Source organism: Balaenoptera acutorostrata, chromosome 5, assembly GCF_949987535.1.
Source record: "Balaenoptera acutorostrata chromosome 5, mBalAcu1.1, whole genome shotgun sequence".
Taxonomy (NCBI): Eukaryota; Metazoa; Chordata; class Mammalia; order Artiodactyla; family Balaenopteridae; genus Balaenoptera; species Balaenoptera acutorostrata.
This window is the reverse complement of record NC_080068.1, coordinates 29,614,938-29,628,027: the sequence shown is the minus strand read 5'-3', so window position 1 is coordinate 29,628,027 and position 13,090 is coordinate 29,614,938. Positions and strand designations below refer to the sequence as shown.

The 13,090-nt window shown below is 38.3% G+C and overlaps 1 long non-coding RNA gene across 3 annotated transcripts in view; it reads left to right on the top strand.

Annotated features, from left to right (window-relative positions):
• The first annotated feature begins 344 nt into the window (after window positions 1-344).
• The window catches only part of LOC130708196 (uncharacterized), a 269,377-nt gene continuing 256,631 nt past the window's right edge, over window positions 345-13,090 (top strand). For all 3 annotated transcript variants that reach the window (XR_009008285.1, XR_009008283.1, XR_009008284.1), the window contains exon 1: window positions 345-459. This is a non-coding gene — a long non-coding RNA (uncharacterized LOC130708196). The remainder of the gene's footprint in view (window positions 460-13,090) is intronic.

Genomic DNA, 13,090 nt, shown 5'->3' with positions numbered 1-13,090 from the left:
TTCTGGGAAACCCAGACTAAGGCAGAAAAGGATCAATAAATGATAAATCAGCACTTATTATCTTCAATTCATTTTACTTAAAATTGTTTTATTTTCATCAAGGTCTACTATGATTGAGAAAATCAAGATAAGGATATACAAAGTTGTAACTAAGTTTTAACTTAGCCACTGTTGGAGGAGGTCATGGAGAGGATGTGACCTCCAGTTGATCCTCAAGATGGACTTGGGCAGTCAGAGGCTCCTCACCCTTTCCCGTATTTGGAATGTATGTTCCACCCACCATTTCCACATTAGCAGCTGTTTCAAAGACTCAGCCTTGAGAGAATTAGGTGTTGTCAAGACCATCTGGACTAAATATGTGATTGAACCCAGTTAAGCCTTCTATATAAACTTCTAAGAGTCTGGCAGGCGGGTGCAGAGATCTGCTCATCTGGAGGCCACCCAAGCCAAGCCTCGGATGTAAGTTCCCTTGATTAGTAAACCTGCCACCTACTGATCTGGAGAGGTCTGCCTCTTTCTTTGGTCTCCCCTTGCCCTCTCTGTGTGGGGGCCAGTTTGCGAACTGACAGCCAGTGTTATTCTTTTGAAACTGAACCATTATTACAAGTTTTTTTTTTCTCCACTCAATATTGATTCAACAGTTGCTTTCCTCTGATGATTATATTTCCTTCTTATGTATAGTGTTTTGCATTTTGAGTTTGGGTGTCTGGCATCAGGGAGCAGGTGTTAAGGCTTTCAAAACTCTTTTTGGTGTTAGAGCCCTTGTAGTTTTTTGTATAAATTGCACTGTCTGAAAGGTGAATACTCATTGATCCTGAGTCTACGGTAACCTGTATTTTTAAAAAAGTCATCCTTCTCTTTAACCACCTCCATGTCAGCTCCTTCTCTTTGCTCTGAGCTGCTTGTATTGATATTGGAAGAAGGTAAGAGGAACTATTTGTGTTATGAATAATCTCTGTGGAGAGTCATATATTGTCACTTGTAAACTAGTGTATGCTTGACTTGATTTCTTTTGTAGTTGCTAAAGTTCTTTATGGGTTTGCTTATTTGCTCCTTTCTCCTTGTTCAGTGACTAAAATCTTGTAAACCTCTGTCTGCTGGCAAACTCTTCTGTTGACAGCCAGAGCCAAGATTTCATAAAATGCAACTACTGCTAATCTGGTATTTGAGAAGCATAAATCATGGGAGGCAGTGGTATGTTTTATATTACCTCGTCCATACAAAATTAATAAATGCTCATTATGCAAAATGTAATAAATTGGAAAAATAGAAGACAATATCACCAGTAACTCAACACAAATGTGTCACTGTTGGCATTTGGATGTATTTCCTTTCAATCATTTTGCTGAGCATGTTATTTTTATATGACTATTATTACATAAAACTAAATACATCAGTGTTTTCAAGAATATACTTTCTGATTTGAAAAGTAATACATGCTTGCTCTAGCAAATTTGGAAAATAAGATATTTTTTTTTTTTTTTTTTTTTTTGGAAAATAAGATATTTTTGATAAAGAAGAAAATTAAAGTAAATTATGTCACCTGAAATAATCACTTTAAATATTTAACTTATTTCTTTATAATGTTTTTTACAAGCAAAAGATTATTTAAAAATAAGCATTTCTTAAAAGTTCTAATAATACTCTGGATAAGAAATATCAACAACTTTACCTAATAACTTTATTTTCTTTTTTGCTGTTTTATGGAGTTATTTACTGTAGACTCATAACTTTTTATTATTATTATTTTTAATTTTAATTTTATATTGGAATATAGTTGATTAACAATGTTGTGTTAGTTTCAGATGTACAGCAAAGTGATCCTGTTATACATATACATGTATCTGTTCTTTTTCAAATTCTTTTCCCATTTAGGTTATTACAAAATGTTGAGCAAAGTTCCCTATGTGATACAGCCAATAGCTTTTATTAAATCTGAATTATCTAAACTTTAACAAAAGTGAACTTAATTTGTTTTCTCCTTACTTATTATAAATATTAAGTTGTAAGGGCAAATAATTACTATCAGGCTAATATTTAAAAAAAAAACAAAAATAACATATGCCTGATAACTTCTTAATATGAGCAATATCAAGGAAGAGATCAGAAAACCAGGTGTTTCCCAGAAAGAAAATACATTAAAGTTTTCAGAGGAAACTTGAGGAGTTAATGTTGAAATTCACATGAATAAAAGGCTGAATTAATAATAATGCAGTCAAGCTGGTTGGTGTAGAACCAGAAACAGGAACACAGCTACACCATAAGACAGACAGACAGACAGACTAAAGACAAAATAGACACACACACACACTCTTGTACAGACTGAAGATAAAATTAGCTTAAAGTGACTGCCTAGAAAATTTATGGAGGTAGTTCAGGTCTTAGGTACACTTGCATAAGTAGGCTGGTTTTAAGCAAGCTGTCCTAATTTTATTTTATCAGATATATGATAGTTACAGAGTCACAAGAAGTTGCAAAGATGGTACAGAATAGTCACGTGTACCTTTTACTTAAATATCAAGCAAACGCACAAAATCCATGTTTTACAATACACGTATAGTTCTATGCTATTTCATTATATGTGTAGATTTATGCAATCACAATTGCTGATTATGGTCGAGTTTTATAAAAAAAATTTTTGAAGGAGTGTGAAATATCCATGGAGAAAAACCCAATAAATATTTTAAAATGTTGTGGTGGTTTTAGATGTGTCCACAAATTCTTTGATACTCCTCCCTTCCCATCCCATCCTACTGGGTGTGGGCTCTTCTTAGTGATCTAATTCTGTCAAAAACAATAAAGTGGGAGTAATAGTATGCAACTTCAGAGACTAGGTCGTAGAGGGCGCCACTCTCTGAGTTGGAATACTCACTTGGTGGACGGTAGCTGCCATCTGTGATCAGCCACATGGAGAAGCCCATGTGTTGAGAAACTGAGGCTTCCTGCAAATAGCCATGCAAATATGCCATCTTGGAAGTGAATCCTCCAGCCTCAGTAAAGCTTTCTGTTATGGCTTTAGCTGACATCTTGACTGAGATCTCTTGAGAGAGCCTGAAACACAATTGCTCAGCTAAGCTGCTCCCAGGTTCCTGAACCCAGAAACAATGTGAGATAATACGTTTGTTTTCTTAAGCCACTAAATTTTGCAGTAATTTGCTGTGTAGCAATATATGACTAATCCAAGCATCAGTATGTAGGAAGGCATATAAAATATGTTAGAAAATCAAAAGAATATTTTAAACGTCATGGAAAATTCCTACAGATCACCTTTGATTTTATAATTACAACAGCATTATGGGCATGAGACAATTAATGTCAGGCCAGGAGACAGATCACTGGTTGCCCCAACTATGAAGGATGTTTGTTTTTGCTGTTTCTAATTGGGGTAGAGGAGAACCTAGGTCATGGGATCTTCCAAGTTTCCATCCCACACACTCCTTTGTCTTTTTATCCCCTGAGGCTGCTGGCTATGTGGTACCTTTTGTGAGGTTTATTTGCAATGATTGACCTTGGCCATAGATGGAGGTCACCCAAAAACTTTGTGCTAGACCGAGACACAAAATAATTATCCACTGGCCAGTCTCTGAGATGATTTATTGTTAGAATTTGAAGCCAAAACTGTTTGTCTTTTGAATCTATTATTTGCTCAGTGCTCCAATTTAGTTACATTAAAAAAAAAAGAAAAAAAGAGACGAGAGTCTATGATTTATAATATAAACAAAGCTAGAACTAATCACTCACTGTCAACTATCCTGTTTGGTTTCCACAGTATTTGTGCTCAATCACCCTATCCTTATTTTGTATCTATTGGGTTGCCCAAAAGTTGGTTTGGGATTTTCCATAACATCGTACAAATCACCCGAACGAACTTTTTGGCCAGACCAGTTTTAACAAATATTTTCTGATTATAAATATACTATCTTTGAAGCTTATGTCATCAGCCTATGTAATAACTACGGCAACCCTAGAGCAACCACTGGCAGGTTCAGACTTTTTTTATGAAGGTACTTGTTGGAGGAGTGTAACAATCTAGCGGGAATTGGGAGATGGGGCATTTGTCTCAAAGCTACAAAGTGCCAGGAGATTACAGGGGCGGGGTGGTGGTGGTGATGAAACTTCCCTCCCTTCCAGGCACTTGTTGGCAGTGCCATTGAAAACAATAATCTACTGTGGAAACTTTCTTTCTCCATCTCGTTTGTTGGCAGCTCTTCCTCCACCAGTCCTTTAACTGCTATTCCCTGAAGCAATGTTTCTCAAACTTCTCAAGCATGCGTCAGAATCGCCTGGCAGATGTGTTAAAACAGACTTCTGGGCCCACCTTCAGAGTTTCTGATGCAGTAGGTCTGAAGTGGGGTTGGAGAATTTTCATTTGCAACAAGTGCCCTGGTGATGCTGGTGCCACGGTTCTGGTGACCACACTTAAGAACAACTGCCCTCAGGTTCTATGCTTGAGTAGTAGTGGGGACCCAAGGATGTGGTGAAGACAGGAGCCAATTCAGTGAAGGAGAATGCCAAACTGTTCCGCATGAGGCAGCAGAAGGAATATGTTTTTGCTCTTGAGGGAAGAAGTGAACAGGAGAGAGAAGGAAGAAGCAAGGTGGCATGAGCAAGATAGGTTGAGGCCGAGGGATCAGATAAAGATCAAGGTGGCTCTAGAAATATGCCTGGTAGAGAGGTCCTTGGAGATCTTTATAAGTTTCTCCTCTAATCTGGAAAATTGTTAAAATATAACAAATTCACTCATTTTCCTAGCAAGGGGTGTGTGTGTGTGTGTGTGTGTGTGTGTGTGTGTGTGTGTGTGTGTGAGAGAGAGAGAGAGAGAGAGAGAGAGAGAGAGAAGGTACCTGTGCCTTTGTGAAGAAATTAAGACAGATGCTGATTTTCTGCTAAGGGTTGATGCAGCGCAGAAGAGAGAGAGCACCTTTGAAATGGTAAAGTGACCAGCAAACTAAGTAAGCAGTAGGTTGTAGCCAGAGGTGATCCAAACATGTTAGTCTCCTGCACTCCCCCCTTCCCTTCACTGGAAGTTATCGTTGACTTGGAGAAGGATTGGGGCTTGCTCAGCACATGAAAACAGGGGCTTGAATCAATTACATTTAGTTCTCTTGGGGCCAGACACGCCTCAGCTAACATCCGGGTTAGTTTCTCTTGCAGTTCTCATCTACTTTGTGTTTATTCTTAAGTCTTTCCTTCAGGTAAGCAAAGTGCAATGTACTTCTTCAAATCACTGACTCCAGAGGCTCTGGTTGGACTTCTCCTCTTGAATTCGTTGGATGGTATAGGGAGATAACAGCTACATGCTGCAGGTTATTTTTATTCTTACCTCCAGATGAAGGCTGGATATTCTCCAGCTTCTGGGAAGGGAGGAACTGCCCCATCTCCATTTGGGGGAGACCAGGAGAACAGGGACTGTAGAAACAGGTCCATCCCAGCTGAGGGGAACAAGAAAGATGTTGAGGGGCCCCACGGGCATCTTGAAGTCCCATGAAGATGCCTACAACTTCCTATCACTTTCTCAGTTGTGAGGAAATTCAGAGATTTAGGGGTTTACACCTTCCCTGTTACAGTTCGTCTTCAAATCCTCTTCATCCAGAAAACTGTGAGCATGTGAGGGAAGGAAAGGAAGAAACAGCTACCTTGGGATTTGAGACAAACAGACCTGCCTCTAGCCCCTGCTTCCTTAGGTACGCATGTGGTCCACGCTTGTGCATCCTTCTAGGAATTTATCTGTTGGTTTCAGCACTGACGAGTTCAGACTGTTTTCAAGCCTCAGAAGAAGAAACGGCCAGTTAGAGGATTTCATTTGAGGCTAATGGTGGACCTCAATGTGGTGCTAGTCAGAGGAAGGGAGAGTGTTGTTTCTCCATATCTTGTTCACCCAGACAATGTTATGTTCTGAAAACTTGAGGAGATTAAACATTGAAAACTTTTATGGTGGCGATGGTGGTCGTGGTGGTGAATCAGACCATTTTTGCCTGTAGGAATCCTGCATACAGTCTAGCAATCCCCCATAGAACAGTTCAATGATTATTTTTCTCTTTTTTCACTTTATTGAGATATAATTGGCAACAAAAAATGGTACCTTTTTAAGGTGTACAAGTTGATATTTTGATATATGTATACATTGTGAGATCACTACAATCAAGGTAATTAACATATCCATCACCTCACATAGTTACCACTTTTTTTTTTTGGCTGCACCTCCTGGCATGTGGGATCTTAGTTCCTCAACCAGGGATTGAACCCCGGCCCCTGGCAGTGAAAGCAGAGTCCTAACCACTGGACTGCCAGGGAATTCCCTAGCTACCACTTTTCAATTTCAATTATTGATGCAGTGCCATACCCTGAGTTCCTGCTCAGGGTAAAATATCTTTTCCAAGCACCAAAACTTATGTCAAAGATGGAATGTTGGCATAGTCCTCCAAGTGGAGGAGGCCTCATTTGAACTGCTGGATCAAGGGATTATTTTTCCTGCTCCAGGAATCCCTACCCTTCCCCTTCCTTGCTGATTTCCATGCTGCTTCCTCTGCTCTCCTGGAGTCCCTTTCCAGCATGTTTATGACTGTTCTCTACCCACAAAGTCGAAGGTGCGTGAGAACTGAGCTCCACCGTGACTGTCAGTTCTAGGCATTGTATCAACACCAACAGAATCCCTGTCTGGGCTCTTCCCAGAGGGTACGGGAACCTTCATTCAACAGACAATGAACAATAGGGAACAAGGATGTTGGTCATTGGTGTTGCATAAGAGGTGCCTGTTTTCATTATTTATACTCTGTCACTAGCTCATGGAGCCTTTATTCAGAAATGGTAGGCAAAACCAACAAAAGATTGATGCATGGAGGAAATTACTCTTGAAAATAAATTATGAATAAAAGCATTTCTGATAATTCTGCAAACTTTGGAAAAGAATAGATTATTGGAATAATATTGGCAGCTTACAGTATGGGTGAAAGAACTAAACAACTGAGCCTGGGGAGGCGTGGGAAATAGAGGCCTTGTCTTTATTCATGTTTTTAAATTTCTGGATGAGAGAATTTGACTGGAGCAGATAGAGACTATTATCTCGACGTTGGCTCCAGCATCCATATTGCCAAGAGATAGGACAAGGAGCACAGCTGCTGTGATTGGGAGAATCCTGGTGAGCTGAGCAGCCCCTCCCCCCAAATATATGTGTTGTATGGGTCATTGTTATTTATATATATATACATGCAAATACACACACACTTCTATCTTCTTCTTATCTTCATCGTCGTCAGCATCACTATCATCATCATCTAGCTATCAAGACTTTATTGTTTTAGAGAATTTTTAGGTTTGCAGCAAAATTGAGAAGAAGGTACAGAGATTTCCCATATACCCCCTGCCCCCATACATGTATAGCCTCTCCCATTATCAACATCACTCAGCAGAGCGGTACATTTTCTTTTTACCAAGGATGAACCAACACTGACACATCATAATCACTCAAAGTCCATAGTTTACCTTAGGGTTCCGTATTGGTGTTGTACATTCTATGGGTTTGGACAAATATATAATGATATATATCCATTATTATAATATCATACAGAGTATTTTCACGGCCCTGAAAATCCTCTGTGGTCTGCCTATTCATCTCCTCTCCCTGCTACCCCTGGCAACCACTGATCTTTTTATGATCTCCATACCGTAGTTTTGTTTTGTTTTTTTTAAAGATTTTATTGATTGATTGATTGCTATGTTGGGTCTTCGTTTCTGTGCTAGGGCTTTCTCTAGTTGCGGCAAGTGGGGGCCACTCTTCATCACGGCGCGCGGGCCTCTCACTATCGCGGCCTCTCTTGTTGCGGAGCACAGGCTCCAGACGCACAGGCTCAGTAGTTGTGGCTCACGGGCCTAGTTGCTCTGCGGCATGTGGGATCTTCCCAGACCAGGGCTTGAACCCGTGTCCCCTGCATTGGCAGGCAGATTCTCAACCACTGCACCACCAGGGAAGCCCCATACTGTAGTTTTACTAATTCCAGAATGTCATCTAGTTGGAATCACACAGTATGTAGCCTTTTCAGATTGGGTTTTTTCACTTAGCAATATGAATTTAAGATTCCTCCATGTCTTTCCACAGCTTGATACCTCATTTCTTTTTAGAGCTGAATAGTATTCCATTGCCTGGATATACCATCATTTACTTACCCATTCACTGCTGAAGAATATTTTGGTTGCTTCCAAGTTTTGATAATTGTGAATAAAATTGCTATAAGCATGTGTGCAAGTTTCTGTGTGGACATAAGGTCAAATATAATTTTAACCAATCAAGTTAGTAGCTATTCAACAGAATGTGCCTAAACTTAGATTCTTACCACTCACCATTTATCTTAAAATATGAATGATTTATTACCAAACTGGGGTCAACACAAAGCATCCTCCAGTGAAAAGCAATTGTCCTCAAAGTGTGGTCTCCATACCATCAGCATGAACATCACTGAGAACTTGTTAGAAATGCAAATTCTTTTTCCTGCTTCAGACCTAGTAAATCAAAGCCTCAAGGTGAGACCCAGGAATTTTGTTTAATAAATGATTAAATTATGCTGATTCTGATGCATGCAAACATTTAATGTGCATATGAATCACCAGGGGGTGTTGTTTAAACACATATTCTTATTTAGTAAGTCTGGGGTAAGCCTGAGATTCTGCATTTCTGACAATCTTCCAGGTGATTCCATTGTTGATGGTGCAGAGATCAAACTTTGAGAAACAAGACTTGAAAGATATTGAAGGAGAAAATTTTTAGATCACTGTCTAAAACTGCTGAAATCCTGTAGACAAAAGAGCTACAAAACCCAGAAAGCTCTTTATGAATACATTATTCTTATTGCTGTTGGATGATGATAATTCACATAAATCTTCAGAATGTTGTATGTTGTTTTGGGGGAAAGGGGAACTTTTATTTTCAACTGGCAGGTCTGCAAACAGAATTTGTTAAAAAGTTTATGTACGGAGTCACCTCTAAGTCAAATGTGTAAATGCTTCATCATGTCTTAATCTCAACATGCAACAGCATGTACCAAGAGCAGAATCTACATCTCCAGCTATCCTTTATTTTGTCTTGTTCATGACAGAAATACTATGTTCCACGTTATTTAAAATGATAACTCAAAGCTTAATGCTAATGAAGTTACCAAGCCATGACTTAAAAGAAGGGAGAGTCTGGCCGGATGGCTCAAGTCACTGATTATAACTTCTTAGGTCTTTCTTTCCTGTCCCAGATTGATCATATCTAGTGTTTTTAGTCTCTGGCTATTTGATGACTAATCTTGAAAGCTTTTGAGAATCTGGTCCAATCAGCAGTTTGTTATTAGTGCCACTCAAATCTGATTACATTTGCTTGACACATTTGACTTAATGGAAGTGGGGAGAAACTAAGTGGGTCTATGAACCTTCCCAGGTGAGGATTCTCTTAGACTATGTTCACAACCAATATTTTCATGTCCAATTTTATTGCTTTCATTATCAGATGGCTGTTCTTTGAGTTTTTGCTTTGGAAAGGTTACAGATGGTTTCATTTCACATAATGAATTCAAAACATTTAAGAGGATCTCTCCTATGCCAAACTCTCCCAAGAGGTTTAATCAACATAAGTGTATATGAAAAAATCTCTCATTACAACCGAAATTAAAACAAAAACTAAGATTTATCTGCAGAATAATTTCTATTAGAATTATCTGAAGAGGCCAAATGAGCATGAGAATAAAGATAAACCAGGAAACATAATTTATTTAATCTTTGAAAAATACTCATAAACTTTAGTAAGAAAAATTAAATCATCCTTGATTGAGGGGTTCCTCCTCCCCATAAAGTCTTTGTTTCCTGTCAAGAAATAAAAGGCAGAGATACAAGAACTTCCCTGGTGGTGCAGTGGGTAAGACTCCACGCTCCCAATGCAGAGGGCCCGGGTTCAATCCCTGGTCAGGGAACTAGATCCCTCACACACATGCCACAAATAAGGAGCCCGCCTGCCGCAACTAAGACCCGGCGCAACCAAATACGTAAGTAAATAAATAAATAAATATTTTTAAAACGGCAGAGATACAGTGTTTTTCTGAAGAAAGAAATATTGACAGTGTGACGTCCCATAAATTACTTCTGACGTGTCTAAATTAACATTTTTATAAATGATCTGGATGGTCAATTATACATAGTTAAATGGCAAGTGATGAGTACAATAATAACATTCGGGAACCTAATGGCTATTTCTGGTTTGAATTTAAGGTGTGATTGCACCTTAAATATCACCATCTGATCACTCAGCTTACAGGCTTGGAAACTTGGTTATCTTTTTATTGAAAGGCTTTCTAGAAAAATGGCTTCCTTAACTTGGAAGAGGCTGATTAAAGGTAAGAGAGTACAGTTTTTATAAAGACTTTTTCCTCATTATAAAAATCTATAGATGTTGCTTGTAGAAAACTTAGAACATATGAGGATATTCAAATTTAAAAAAATTCCCCTTCACCCCAACCCCACTATTGTTAATATTTTGGATTTCAGTCTTTTAGTATCTGCATATACAGTAAAATTTTACTAACCTTGCATGAAAATCTTTGTATGTTTAAGTGTGTTGTCTGGTTCAATAGATACACTAAAGTTATTTTTGTAGATTTTTCAGAATTACCCTCCATAAATCTATAAATTTGCATTCTCTTCTGTTAGATATGAGGGTGCCTATTTTCCTACATTTTCATCACCATAAGAGATGTCATCCCACTTGCTTTTGGCATTGGCCTCTTTCTCATGAACCTGTTACTGACATGCTTGGTCCTACCTGGTAATTGGGCTTATGATACCACCTGCTACTATTGGTCATCAATCATTCTTGCCTCTGCCTTGAATTGCTGAACCTCAGAAATATTTATTTCCTAAGATTCCAGGTCTCTTTTACGGCACCAGTCTTCCCCCCTGGGTAGAAGTATTAGAAAACATCTTGGTTTCCTTCATACCACATACAACCTGGGAAAGACTTTTCTATACAGTTTCCTCTGATAGTGCAGTGCTACTGCTGTTAAACCATATTGAATGTGGCCCCAGGCTGAAGGCAAGGCTTCCGAGAGAGTTTGCAGCCTCTCCCAAGCAACACCTGGAAGAGTGGAGTGCTAGCTTTGATGTTCTGCTATTCTTTGATATTTATCTGAGTGTCTCTGCAGTTTATTCCCCCTAATCCATGGAGGTTTGGAATTTGACCTCCTTGCTCTAACCCTATAACTTCCCCTTTCTTTCAGACATAGAAGTGTTTTCTTTTTCTTTCATTTCCTTTCTAGTCTGGCTGGGATTTTGTCTACATAATGTTATTTTTCAAGATGTTATGATGAGAAGCATGTAGAGAATCATGATTATTTATTTTATGGCTTTAACATGTGCCTTTATAGCACTGATTATGTGCAAGGCACTATTTTAAGTACTTCTCAAATATTAATTCATTTAGCCCTCATTGCAATCCCACAGGATGGATTATCCCTATTTAACTACTGAACTGAGGCACAGAGAAGTTATGTAACTAGTCCATGTTTACACAGCTTATAAGTGGTAGAATCAGGATTTGAACTGAGGCACTCTGACTTCACAGTCTATACACTTTTCACTGCACTACATTGCCTCATATTTGAAAAAGTCTCATTTTATACTGCCTCATGTAAAATGAAAAATATATTATTTAATATTTTCAAGATTTCCCCCATTATACACACATAAACACACACAGAAAAGGGACTGGAAGAATATCACCTAAAAATTTTAACAGCAGTTATTATTGAATATTGGGGTTATAGAGCAGGTGATTTTAATTTTACTTCTTGGGGTTATTATAAATTTGCTTCAGTGTAGATGATTACCATTATGTTCAATAAAACAGCACATCCATTAATAAAAATGAGATTATTTGCAAACATACACTTATACTGAAAAGTCTAGGCTCAGAAAAGAACTACTTTTTCTTTCATTAATTCATTCAATATTTGTTGAAGGAATGTACCATGGATTACACTATGACTAAGGATATGGAGATGAACAAAACATAGTTCCAACCTTTAAAGGAATTATTTATGGTGAGGGTTGAGAGGTAAGTGGACAATTGTGAAACACTATTCTAATAGCTATTACAAGCTTGAGTACACAGTAAGAAATGCATATGAGAGACACAACCTAGTCTTGAAGGATGGGTGAATGTTTATTGAAAACTGAGACTGAAGGAACCTGGGGAGGGGAAAGTAAAGTATGTCCAGCCAGAAATACCAGCATGTGCAAAGGCCCTGATGTGTATTCAAGGAATTGAATGCTACTGTTAAGCTGAAGAATTGAATAAATTATTTGGAGTGGTGAAAGAAGACACAGGAAAGCAAGTTTAATTACAAGGATGTAATTGGTGATTTTGGCAAGAGTAGATTCAACTGTGAAAGCAAATGAACCTTTGAAACAGGATGACATAGAGGAGGGAGTTTATACCTCTTTAAAGAAGGAGTTTGAAGAAGGACAGGTGGAAGTGGTGGTATAGTGTTTGAATCTACTTGAATCCTACCACAAAACAAACATAGAAACTAAGGATTACAAGACCAAAATCCCATGGGTAACATCTTAACAAAACTAGGTGACCAGGTACCCCAAAACTCCAAACTACAGCAAAATATTGCCATGGTTGAAACTGCAGAAGAAAATCCTGAAATTGATAATAAATACTCACCCTCAAAAGAAAGGGTCTCACTCAGGAGTGAAAGGAAACTCAGCCAATCTGGGAAAACCAGCTCAAACAGAGAGAGAGCTTTTTATGTTCCAGTGTGCATATATGAGTACAGGGAGACTTATAGATACTTGACAATGCTGAGCCAGCCTAGGCTCTATGAACTCTTAAAATCAACCTGCTTAAATTTTCTTCCAAGACAAAACCCCATATTGAAGAGAAACTATAGGAAGTAGAATCAAATTGACACTTGGGCAAATGAAAAGAAAAAAGATTCAGATGAGAATGGGAGAAGAGAAGGGAAAGCAGATTTCAGAAAGAACTCTGGGCATATTTTGAATTATTGGTCATTAATGATAGAAATGTTAGCCCTACAACTATGAACTCAGAAACTTG